The following is an 11538-nucleotide window of genomic DNA, read 5'->3' as shown; positions in this document are numbered from 1 at the left end:
GGGGGGGGGGGTAAAGTGTTCCGCTGCCCCACGTAACACCTGACATAACTCCTACAGTTTTGTGGTGCAAAAATTTTAATCGGTGGCGCATTTGAGCGCATTTGAGGCGCAATTCAGTGGGCTATAGAAAACTCAAAAATTAAGAGTGGGGGGGGGGCTGGTGTAACTAACCTAATTTTTATAACTAAAGTGTTTATTTCAGAAAATGTCGAAAGATTCGATTCCAAGGATTTCAAATGATTTAAAAAATTTCTAGGGAATTAATACTTTTTAAAATAAATGTGTACGTTCTTTCAAAGATTTTACGGGATTTTTAGAGAACTTCCGAAAATAAATTAAATTTCAAAGGATTCTTTGCGATTTTATAGATTTAAGGGATTTTAATGTATTTCCAGTAATTCCTCAAAATTAAATAATTTCAATGATTAATAGGGATTTAAACTGTTTGTCAGGCTGGCCGCTGGACCAGGAAACCGGGGAATAACCGTGAATTTATTTTTTGACCATGAATTTTACAAATTTTAGAGACAGATATCCACCCAACTTCGATTTTAACCGTTTTTTTAAATTATTAGTTGAATTGCGATCTTTTTAAATTATGATATCATTTAGTTTAGAATGCGCAATTCGAAAATCTTTCAGTTTGAAAATTTTCCATTGTAGATTTTCAATTTTTAAACGTTCATTTCAATTAAAAAAATTTTCCAAATGCTGTTTTAAAGGCATAAACAATTAAAAATTAGAAGGATTGGAAATCTAAAATTTGGGATGAAACATTTTTAATTTATCAACTGTGAATATAAATTAATTGATTTATGATTTATTCATTTTAATTGTACTTTAAGAATTAAAAAGTAAATAATAATTGTCTGCACAAAATTAATCGGAATCAGTTCAGAATTTTAGAATGTCCAGATTTCAACGGTCCCATGATTAGGAGTGGGGAACGACACCCCCAGTCCTTATAAGCGTAAACTTGCCCCGAAGGCAACCTGTCTTTAGTCTTGAGTCTTGTGTTTACTACAAGTGGTAGTCGGTACCTTTTCCGCCACTTCGCAACCCCTTGGTTTCCTGACGCCATCAACCCACTAGGACGCCACCCCATCCGAAAGGATCAACCACCAGTCTCATCGACGAGAACCACCACCATCTGCTTTGGAACCTTGGCTTCGCCGCCCGGGTTCGAACAACCACCGCTTCCCCAATCTAGGTTTCGCCGCCCGGTTCGGGCTTGACAGCTGTCTGCTCTTTAGACAGTTGTCATAACTGTAAGTTGGTTTAAACTAAATTTGGTTTTAAAAAAAAAACCCATTTATATTTAATTGCTTTTATTGACTTCACCCAGTTCTCGGCGCTCCACATCCTCCCCTATCCTTTAATTTGCGAGATCCCTCACAAATTTGGCGCCCTCCTGAAAAAACCCACAATTCCTTTCAAAAATCCTATAAGTCGAGAAAACAAGTCAAAATGCTGCGAGTAAAACAGTTAAAAATTAAAATAACAGATTATTATATGTGTGTCATTTGGAAAGGTTTTAATTAAAATTTTGTTGTTGTGAAATTTGAATTTTGAAAGTTGTTTGATCAAAATGTTTATTATTGAAATGTTTTATTGTTTTTTAGAAGAAGTGCGGGTAGGATAAATGTATTTAGTCGAAAAAAGTGCGGGTAAACAGTTATAGATGTCCGTTAAAATAGTTGGTATACTTCACGTGTTCGCAAGCTCTGCCACCTTTAATAAAATAAAAAAATCACCCTGAGGAAAAACGCCTTATCTGTACTCCTTGTAGCAGGATTTGATAAGTGAGGGGTTTAAACAAAAAATCGTAAAAAGAAATAAGTAAAATACGGTTGAAAAAAAGAAAATGAATTTCGGAAAAATAAAACGGGAAAATAGAATTTACTCGTAGGAAGAAACTAGATAGAATAGAAAAGATAAGAAAGTTAACAAAAAAACAAGAAGGAAATTGAGCAATAAATACGAAAGTTACAAAAAGAAGCGGCGTCACTAACGAAAATTGGCGCGCGAACTACGAACCAGTGACGTCATACAAACAACCCTAACACTTTCCGCCTCCAGTGGATACGTCCGCAACACGGTCCGGCCAAGCGCAACCGCGAAGTAGTAAAATTCGAGACGCTCACTTAAGTGAACGTGCCGGTTTTTAGTCAGCCGTAAAGAACCCCTGAGTTAGTCCGTACAAAAGAAGAAAGGTGTTAGATAAAGGATTAAAAAATCGAATGAAGGGTCCGGTAGAATAAAAATTATTCCAAAAATGGCAGATCCGGTCGAAAATACAAGAGAAAATAGGGAAACTAATGAAATTCCGGAAATTATACTGGAAGAAAATAATGCACAAGCGGATGTGGGTAACTTTGAAAACGAAAATATTATTATTCAGTCGGTCGAAGGAGAAAATAGAATAGAAGAATTAGCAAGAAATTTGAACTTAGAATTTGTAACGGTACGAAATAGAGAGTTAGAATTGGGGAAAAAAGATACATATCAAGCGAAAGGTGCAATCCCAAGCACGACAACACAGACAGAAAGTACCCCAAACCCAAACAGACAAAACCATACCACACATAGGCACGAAATTGAAATATTATCCCCAAATACTGAGAAGACATTAGGTAATTGGAGACTAGGAAATGAGATATATTAAAAAGAGACAGGGAACGATTAGAATTGAGTTGGTTTAGAAGGGAAGAGACTCTTAGAAAAGAAAGAGATAGGATAGAAAAAGAAAGAGCAGAGAAAGCAAGAGTAGGTTGCGAAAAAATAACGAATGGAAATAGAAAGACAAGAGGAAAAAAAAGTCAGAATCAATAACAGAACGTTCAAAATTGATTCTTTTTTCGATAATAATAATGAATTTTGGAATGAGGCACAAGAGTTAATAAATTTTTAAGAAAGAAAATGTGATAAAATCAAAATCAAAGAACTTTCAGAAGAAATTTAAAATTTAAACGATAAAATGGATTGAATTTTAAATTCAGGTCAAAATTTAATTTCTCAAAGTAATTAGTCAAGAAATGTGCAAAATACGGTTCATTTCGAAGAGACAGAATTAGATTTCAATCAGCAAAGGCACTCGTTAGCAGGTGCATGGAATAGAATGACAATAAATAGGGGTAGTGGTCAAAGGGACGAATACTCATTACCGAGACCGGTACAAAGGCAATCAATTATGCAAAAATCAAATCTACCACAATGTCAAACAGACTTGCAAGGTGGAATAGATAGAAGTAGAGGGACCGATATGGAAAGAGAAGAGATGAATGGAAATAATATGAATGAAATTCCAGCAACTCTCTTTCCTTTGGGAATGATACAAACTCCTTTCCAAATAATGTCAAATTGGCCGATTAAATTCAAAAACAACACGGAATATAGTCCAACTTATTTTTTAAATAATTTAATCAGATTTAAAAGAGGATATAAAATTAACGAACGAGACATTTTAGAAAATTTAGAAGCTGTTTTCGAAGACGAAGCATTAGGCTGGTTTCAAGTAAATAAAAATAATTGGCAATGTTTAGATTAATTTATTAAATATTTTAAAGAAACATACTTAAATGAGAGATATACTGAAACAATTAAAAATAAAATAAAATTTTGCAATCAGAAAAAAGACCATCATTCATGCTGTTATTACAGAAATTAAACAATTATTTGAAAAATTAATGCCACGTTCGAGCCTGGAATGGCAATTAAGAAAGACCTATGAAAATTTAAGAATTGAATATAAAGTGTACATTTCAAGAAATGCTTTTTCGAATTTTTCAGAATTAGAAATATTAGGTCGAGAATGGGAAACAGAATTATCAAAATCTAAAATAAGAGGTCAACAATTAAGCATTTTAGATAAAGAGGATAATAAAAATAACAAAAGTAAAAATGATCCAGGAAATGATAAAAGTCAAAATAATATTAAAAATGAGAATCAAAATAGAAATCAAAATCAGGATCGAAGTCAAGAAAGACAATTTAGGCCGAGGTATCGTATCCAACAAAATATGCAACAATACAAACCAAGATTCCCAAATGTAAATCCAAAATTTTTTAATCCAAGATTTTCAAATAATAATTCGAATTATACAAATAATGAAAGATATCCAGGAAATCAGATGTCTATGCATAATAAAAGTAATTTAAAAAATCAAAACACAGCTGGCCAAGCATTATTGTATGCAATGAATCAGCTGTTAGGGAACACACAGTCACAGCAAACGAAATTTTCTCCGCAAATACCAGCGCTCTTATATAACGCGGAAGAAAATAAGAACAAGTCAGAAGACAAAAGGAATAATAAAAATAAAAATTCAAAAAATTTGAAAGATGAAAATAGTAGGGATGATAGGAATGGGGAAATAAATTCAAGTCGATAGGATTTTATGGAACCAAACTTAGGAAACCAAAATTTTAATTACAGATCGCGAGAACCCTTAACATGCTACAATTGCGGGAAAATAGGCCATTTTTGACGGGATTGTTGGTACAGTTTAGATCAGGATAACGCATACGGTCGCTATTAAACGCGGAAAATAGCAGACAAAACCAGAGACCGCCAGAATTACTTGAAACAGACACAAATGACTCGGACGAAACAAGATTTCACCTTATGATAAGTTTTGAGAATCATAAATTTGAAGTGTTAGTGGACACCGGTGCAACTCACTCTTATAAGGTGAAAATTTTATAAATACAGTAAAAGAATTAGATTACGAAATTAAAAAACCAATAAATGACACATTAATGGTAGCTAATGGTCAAAAATTAAAAATTACAGGACAAGTTTTGATCCCTATCAAAGTAGGGCATACGTATAATTTTAAGAATATTGCGGTTATTAATAATGATATAAAATGCGTAGAAATAGAAAGAAAGAAGAATTTAGAATTTTGCGTGGAAATTCCTGAAGGGATAATAGAGTTGAATGAAGCACAACAAGTGCAATTGGAAAATTTAATTAAAAGAAAAATTACGAATCAAGAAACAGAGTTAAAACCGACACATCTAACTAGTCATAAAATAGATGTGCAAGGTCATGAACCAATTAAGCAAAGATACTATTATGTATCGCCAAAAATTAGAGAGTTTATGTATAAGAAAGTAGACAGGCTTTTAGAGGAAAAAATCATAGAACCTTCTAGTAGTGACTGGTCAAACCCTATAGTAATGATTTAGAAATCTAACGGGAAATACAGATTTTGTTTGGATTTCAGAAAAGTAAATAAAATTACGAAAAAAGACTTATACCCAATTCCAATAATGTCGGAAATATTAGACATATTAAGATCAGCAAAATACATTTCTAAAATCGATCTTCGTTCAGCATATCACCAGATACCATTGGACGAAGAATCGAAACCAATCACAGCTTTTATAGTACCAGGCAAAGGAATGTATCAATTTAAAAGGAGGCCATTTGGATTAACAAATGCTCCTGCTACATTCCAACGCCTGATGGACAAAATAATAACACCAGAATTAAAGCCAAATGTATTTTGTTATCTTGATGATATAATTATAGTTTCAAAAAATTTTGAAGAGCATTTAAGATATTTAGAAATAGTTTTAGATAAAATTGAAAATGCAGGTTTAACAATAGGTTTGTATAAATGCGAATTTGGATGTTTAGAAATAAAATATTTGGATTTTAAAGTTAACGAAAAAGTTGATGAAAAAGTTGATGAAGAAAAAATAATAAAAACAATAAAACACGTCCAAAGAATAATAGGAATGGCATCATGGTACAGAAAATTTATCCCAAAATTTGCAGAAATAATAGAGCCACTGCACAAGTTATTAAAAAAGGAAGTAACGTGGGAATGGTCTGATAAACAGGAACAGGCATTTACGACTATGAAACACTTACTAACGTCAGCACCAACCTTACCCTGTCCTGATTTTGGAATTCCATTTCAACATGAAATCGATGCTAGTGATATAGGAGCTGTTTTAACTCAAACAATAAACGGAGAAAATTATGTAATAGAGTTTGCGATTAGAGGTCTAAATGGAGCTCAACGTAAATACTCAGCTTCAGAAACATAAGGTTTAGCAGTAGTTGGGCGATTAGAAAATTTAGACCATACTTGGAAGGCTATTCTTTTAAGGTTATCATAGATCATATTTCATTGAAATGGTTGCACAATTTAAAAAATCCAACAGGTAGATTTGGCAAGATGGACTTTAGAATTATTAGAGTACGATTACGAAATTAGGTACAGAAAAGGAAGTTTAAACCATGTCCCAGATGGATTATCAAGATCAAAGGAAAATGAAATAAAAGTTTCTAGTATTTTATCAAGTATTGTAGAAAACAAAGAAAAAGATTTTAAGGAAATTGAAGATGACTGGTATAAAAATAAAATGATTCAGATTAAAAATAAACCAGAGGAAAATCCTAATTGGCGTATACGCGATAATGAATTGTACTTTTATAGACCCGACCCTTTAAAATCAAGCTTAAATTTAGATAGCAACCCGTGGAAATGAACAATACCGAAAGAATTGCGAGAACAAGTTTTGATTGAAAATCACGATAATAAACAAGCAGGACACTTAGACATGGAAAAAACATACGCGAAAATTTCCGAAAATTATTTTTGGCCCGGAATGTATTCTGAAACTCTTAAGTGTGTGAAAGAATGCGATATTTGTCAGAGAATAAAACTAAAAGTAAACAATCAGATAGGTATGATGGGAAAGCGAATAGTCGAAGAACCATGGACTGTAGTAGCATCTTGTATGATGGGTCCATTACCAATAACAAAATCGAGAAATCAATACGTTTTAGTGTTTGTTGATATGTTTACAAAATGGGTAGAAATAATTCCAGTTAAAAATAAATTACACAGCCACACAAAAAAAAGTGTGCGGATCTGGTAACAAGACACACGTATTCCTATGGATTTTGGGGCGCTGAATTCAAATTCGGTATCAAAAATCACTTATCACGTCATGCTTGAGCCATAACCTCAAAAAATGCGAAAAATCGTGCACTGAGGAGAATAAATTTCAAAATCATGCCAGTGATGCAAATTTTCACTTCAAAAATATGTCGACAACTGTGAAGGTTCAACCCTTGTCTGATATCAACTTATTTAACATAACTTTACCCAATAGAACCTGACCTCACCTAACCTGAATTAACAGACATTTATTGAGCTACACGTAAAGCTCTGGAAGCATATTTTCCCAGTAGCAAATGTGTGCTACATCGAATGGGTCAACTCGAGCCTAACCTAGAAATAAATCTAACCTAGCCTAACCTAACCTAACCTAACCTCACGAAACGCAATTAAACTGATTGTATTGTCCCGTTGTGTTTGCGATACCGTTTCATTCAACTTCGGCTTAACCTACATAGAGGTTTAACCTATCCTAACCTAACAAAACCTGACCTAACTTAACCGATTACGCTGGCAACCCTGTTCTTGCGTACTTTCATATTTTGACATTAATAGCAGTAAATGTCTGGAGTTTCGTAACCGCCTGTTGCTAGCATTATTCGCCTGTGTCTGTAAACAGGGCACCTCCACGTGGTAACGGTGGGCAACGGATCCACATTGGCTGAGTCCCTGGGTAATCGGCGTTCATGCCGTCATGGCAGACACAGGTAAAAAGTGTATGCTCAGATTCATTCTGTTACATTTGCAGTAAATATGAAGTGAGCAATTTGCGAAAATCAATCGACGAGGAAGTGAAAGGTCTTTACGAAAAGTGTTTTGACCGTAAATTGCTGCACCAAGAAACAAAATGGGTTCCTCACGTCATTTGCAATTCCTGCAGACTTATGTTGTATCGTCTAAAAAATTTAAACAACGAAAAGTACTGCAAGTACTCTACACCAACCAAATGGAAAAAACCCGTTATTGCGAAGGACTGCTACTTTTGCATAAATTCCGTCAAAGGGTTCAACGCCAAAAATAAAAATAACATTTCGTACATTAATGTGTGCAGAGTCACAAGTTCTGATGATTCCGATGAAAATGACGAAAAAGATGACAAATATGGCGTGCATAAAATGAAGTTGAAGGTTCCAATATTACTGTCCCAACTAGAATGGTTTTATCAGAGATCTTGGATTACCGAAAGACGTCGCTAAATTTGCTGCTTCATTTCTAAAAAAAAGAAATCTTCTAGTGCCAAAGATAAAAGTTGCTTTCTATCGCGACAGGGACAAAGAATTCAGAAAGTTTTTCGTTAAAGACGAAGAGACGTCTTTAGTGTACTGCAATGACGTTAACGGACTAATGAACCACTTGAAGAGAAATGTTACAGAGACGAAGAATGGCGACTTTTCATTGATTCGTCAAAACGCAGCATTAGCATTAAGGCTGTTTTACTATATAACACGAATACCTACGCTCCTATCCTATAGCTCACTCAACGCTCATCAAAGAAGAATATAAAAATGTTAAAATGCTTCTTGAAAAAGTTAATTACACGAATCACAAATGGCAAATATGTGGTGATCTCAAAATCATAACAATGATATTAGGCCAACAATCGGGTTTCATGAGAGAGCCATGCTTTATATGTCTGTGGAATAGCAGAGATCGAGTCAATCATTACAGCAAAAAACATTGGCCTTTAAGAGATTCATTCAAACCTGGTTCTCATAATATCATCAACCAAAGCCTCATTGATTCAGAAAAAAATTTTACTACCACCCCTCCACATAAAGTTTGGGTTCATGAAGCAATTTGTCAAAGCGTTAGACAAAGATGGACAACGCTACAAGTATATATCCCTTAAATTCCCTAATGTTTCAGACGCTAAATTGAAAGAAGGAGTCTTTGATGGACCACAAATTTGAATATTGACAAGAGATACTAATTTCGTGAGCCACATGACGAAAATTGAAATGGACGCTTGGGAAAGTTTTAAAGCAGTAAACGAAAATTTCCTCGGTGATGGAACAACGATATCAGGGTAGATGTGACGAGGTCATGATTCTTGATTTTTGCTGGATGTTGAAAAGGGAAACGAATGGAGGTCTTAAACGTAAGCGTAACCCTTTGCATCGTTCCTTCGAAGAAAAAAGGACTTTTATTGTATTACAACGGGAACACTTAAGTTAAGCTGTGTTGCGTTAAGCAAAATTTCGTTGGGTTCTGTTAAGTTAGATTCATTTTTAGGTTAAGATCGAGTTAACTTATTAAATATAGCACACATTTAAGACTGAGAACCGTACGCTTACAAAGCTACACGTGTGGTTGAATTTCATTCGGCTAGGTTAGGTTAGGTCCGGTTTTGTTAGGTTAGGATAGGTTAAACCTCTATGTAGGTTCAGCCGAAGCTGAATGAAACGGTACCGCAAACACAACGGGACAACACAATGAGTTTAATTGTGTTACGTGAAGTTAAGTTAGGTTAGGTCAGGTTTTTTTAGGTTAGGATAGATTTGACATCTTTGCAGGTTAAGCCCAAGCTGATTCAAACGGTACCGCAAACACAACGGGACAACACAATCACTTAATTGTGTTTCATGAGGTTAGGTTAGGTTAGGCTACGTTAGATTTATTTCTAGGTTAGGCTCGAGTTGACCCATTCGATGTGGCACACATTTGCTACTGGGTAAATATGCTTCCAGAGATTTACGTGTGGTTCAATAAATTTCCGTTAGTTCATGTTAGGTGAGGTCAGGTTCTGTTGGGTGAAGTTATGTTAAATAAGTTGATATCAGGCAAGGGTTGATCCTTCACAGTTGTCGACATGTTTTTGAAGTAAAAATTTGCATCACTGGCATTATTTTGAAATTTATTTGCCTCAATGCATGATTTTTCGTCGTTTTTTGAGGTTATCGCTCAACCATAAGGTGATGAGTGATTTTTGATACCGAATTTGAATTCAGCGCCCCAAAATCCATAGGAATACGTGTGTCTTGTTACCAGATCCGCACACTTTTTTTGTGTGGCTGTATTATCGTCAACCGTTGAAAAAGAATTTCATAAGCGTATAATTTCGAAATGGGGAACACCTAGAATTTTGTTTACACATAATGGAAAAGAATATATAAATAAGTCAATAATTAATTTGACGTAAGCTTTTGATATTAGACATTCAAAAAATCCTAAATATCATGCACAGGCAAATCCGACTAAAAGATGTAATAGGTCAATTAAAACAGCAATTAAAGCGTATTTAAAAAAAGACCATAAAACATGGGATGAAAATTTAGATGATCTAGAATTAGCGTTAAATACTAGTAAACATTCGTTTACAGGTTTTACACCAAATTTTTTAAATTTAGGAAGAGAACTTCAACCCATACAAGCTTTAAATAAAGATTTAGACGGAAGAAGCGAAATAGAATTTCAAGAGTCAGAAAAATGGGCAGATAGAATAAAAACAATAAAAATAATTAGAGAAGAGGTAATTAAAAATTTAGATACCACAAATGAAACGCAATCTAGATATTACAATCTTAGACGCAGACCTGTAACTTTTGAAATTGGCGAAAGAGTACTAAAAAACAATAAAACACTGTCGAACAAAGGGGAAGGAACAGCTCAAAAATTGAATAAAAATTTTGAAGAACCATTTTTTATTAAAGCAAAGATTTCACCAACAATCTAAAAATTAAAAACTAAAAATTAAAAATCACTAGGTAATTGGAACGTAAAAGATATCAAAAAATTTATTAGTAAGAGTAGATTTTGATTCGAATTTTTCTTTGAAATGGCATACAGGTGAATGATTTAATTTTTTAACACTACTGACATTGACAAAAAATGACACTAACACATACACCAAAAATAGGCCTAAAAACAGAAAAGGCATTTATTTTCAGAATAATGGATCCACGCTTAGTCCTCAAATGCAAGGATTGCCTTCTGGGGTTGGTGGGGGAAGAATTATTGACCCACTCATGTAAAAAGTGGGTTGATCTTAACCACCATCAACAGAAACAATAGAGGAGAGGACGAATAGAATGAAGGAAATAGATAGAAGGAAGAGCGCTGAAGTGGAAAGGGAAATGGCCAAAGAAATTTAAAAAATAAGAAACAGAAAATTATTAGAGGAAAAATATAAAATGTTCGATGGATTTGGATCAAGAAAAGGGGATCCGAGAATACATAAATTAGCGGAAGAGAAACGAATTTTCTACGGCCTTCCTACAATGGAAGAAATAAGAAGAGGGTTGAAAGAGAAGAAACAAAAAGAAGAGGAGAATAAGCAAAAACAAAACACAGAAGATAAAAAAACCATGAAGAAAATGACGAGTATATTCAGCTGGATCTGATAGAGGAAGAATCTTTCCTGACACTCAACGACGAAATCGAGAAAACTAAAGAATTAATGAAAAAATAAACGTCCTAAACAGAGGGAGGGGGGGGGTAGGTTGTAACAAAGTTACAAGCATCCTGCCATCGTACGGCCCTGCGGGCCAATGATTAGGAGTGGAGAACGGCACCCCCAGTCCTCATACAGTCTGTCAAGTTAAAGCGTGGGTGGCTTTACTCGCAGTCGGTAAGGTGTATCGACATGATTTTGGTGTCAAAATATTAAGAAGAGCTCCCT

General features: G+C 34.3%; 1 protein-coding gene across 3 annotated transcripts in view; it reads right to left on the bottom strand.

Moving 5' to 3' along the window:
- The window catches only part of LOC117177639 (tubulin beta chain-like), a 45757-nt gene that overhangs the window by 7848 nt on the left and 26371 nt on the right, over nucleotides 1-11538 (bottom strand). The gene's annotated exons all lie outside the window — the stretch shown is intronic.

This window comes from Belonocnema kinseyi, chromosome 8 (assembly GCF_010883055.1).
Source record: "Belonocnema kinseyi isolate 2016_QV_RU_SX_M_011 chromosome 8, B_treatae_v1, whole genome shotgun sequence".
NCBI lineage: Eukaryota > Metazoa > Arthropoda > Insecta > Hymenoptera > Cynipidae > Belonocnema > Belonocnema kinseyi.
Note: the sequence above shows the minus strand (reverse complement) of the source record. Positions and strands in the feature narration are given on the sequence as shown.